The sequence below is a fragment of the Suillus subaureus genome (assembly GCF_016647635.1).
Source record: "Suillus subaureus strain MN1 chromosome Unknown BJ212scaffold_195, whole genome shotgun sequence".
In the NCBI taxonomy this organism is placed as follows: domain Eukaryota; kingdom Fungi; phylum Basidiomycota; class Agaricomycetes; order Boletales; family Suillaceae; genus Suillus; species Suillus subaureus.
Window position 1 is genome coordinate 25971 of NW_024538751.1, and position 2130 is coordinate 28100.

Genomic DNA, 2130 nt, shown 5'->3' on the forward strand with positions numbered 1-2130 from the left:
GCCATGAGAGGCCAGATAATGGCAGTATGAGAGAAAGAGTCGGGTGAGTACGGAAAAGAAGGAATGAATGACACTGACCTTGTTCACCGAGCCAGATTTTCATTCACCGAGTAGTATCATTACGCGTTTGAACTTTGCAGTATCTTATTGATAGGTCTGGGAAAACGCTGATAAGTGCCCGACTAAACGAAACGCTTACAATTTTCGTGTGAGGCATTCGAATTGTCCCATCGATCCGAGCGCTAGCAGTCAAGCGTTGTGCTAGTAGATGCCAACAATTTGCGCTATATTCATTGACGCCCTCTATTTCAATCCTTTCGATGATGGGCTCGGAGACCCCTCTCAGTCCCATTTATGGTTACTCGAAAAAACTTTTTCTCTCTTGCACGTGGTTATCTAGACGCTCAGTCACTAAATAGAGTTCCCCGTCACAACGTAAGCGGAGTCCCGCCTGCCGTCCCCAGAATTTCGATTTCACATGCACAACATGAATTTTATTGCGCTCATATCATCAACGCCAAACCATCTGCGCAAGCAACACGAATGAAACTGACAACATCCTCCGCATGTTTCCTTTCATTAATGACTAGGGTCAGCATTCATTGGGAAAGAACATGCAGGGCATGCGTACGGTGGGTCTGTGTCATCCGTATCGTGCGCACTATGTAAGCCATTTTGTTCAATGTCTCTTGAGACAGTCCGGAATGCGTCCTTGGCGCTGCGTGTATCAGCAGAAACGAGTTTCCCCTCGTAGTAGGCAGCTGTGGAAAGAACACGGGACAGGGCTTTGGACACGCTGTCAGAACGCAGCGACGCCCCACGGTCTACAGACGAGGGTTGTCCTAGCGATTGTAAAAGCGGCGTTTGCTTCCTAATCACCGCGGAGGAGCGGACAACTTCATACTGAAAGACTCCTATGAATTTATGACATTTAAGTATTTTATTGACTTACGATGAACTCATGAAGGGCAGTGGGTGTGGGCAAAAATATATCTGCTCTGCGCAACGCAAGGTCAAGTAGCTGGATGCTCTATCGATTACAGTCAATTTCACCTCAAATGCGCATTGAACATCTCATACCTCCTGGACCAGCCGCTCGATGCCACCGGTGGTCACCAAACTGTCAAGCTTGCCGGAAAGAAAACCAAGTAAGTCAACAACAGCCTTCCACAATTCAAACCAATCGTATTCTGAGTAAAAGTCCAGTGTCAGAAATTAAGAGCATGCAATTAGATAAAATCACCTCGCCTAATCGCATTCTTGCCTTCTGTAGATACCATATGATGCGATGGCACGTCCAGATACACACACTATCTCACCATCAACAATAAGTCTCGGCAGGGGACAGGAAATAAACGAAGCGCACGTGAACGCATACACCTCGAACCGCTTATGTAGATTATGGCGTAGCCATAGTACACAACAATCCAGAAGTGCGCAGATCGGTGCACGCGTAGGCGATGGTACTGGAAGGAGCGGAAGTCTCTGCATTCATCTCAGTATTAGTTGTGAAATTGGACATGTACAAGCAATGACCTGCCGACACAGCCTGATTGCCTCTTTTGAGGAGGCAGGCTTGCAAAAGACCGACATTATGTGCGCGTTCTCGGACATCACAAGAAGTGTGTTCAGTGCAAGGTTTGCATAAGCCAACATGCGAGGTGATGCCGAGGACGAGGCATGAGTCAACACATAGGATGACAATGAGATGATGTTATATGCTAGTGGGGGCACCAGCGCGCTCTGTTTGCTGTCGGATGGCTTAGGTATCATATCTACTAGCACCTGCGCGAAATGGGGATTGAAGAAAAGGAACTCGAAAACAGGTAGAAGTGAAACAGTCGCCTCGATGGGTCTGTTTGCTCAGTAAGTGGGATGCGACATGAAACTTGATGATTTCACATACTGGGTCTTGAGGAACTCTCGAGGCGGGTCGAGTGGCTGCATTGCCAGTGCTCGTTCGGGTAGGAGCGAGGTGAACAGGGCTCCGACGCTCTTTGCGAACGTGGGGATCGAATCGTCCGAGATTTCTTGGTATGCCCTACCACCAAGTCAACTAAAAATCTTTTGTGAATGTCCAGAAAGGCGCACTTCACAGCAGCATCGAGTGCAAACCCCGCTGCCCAACAA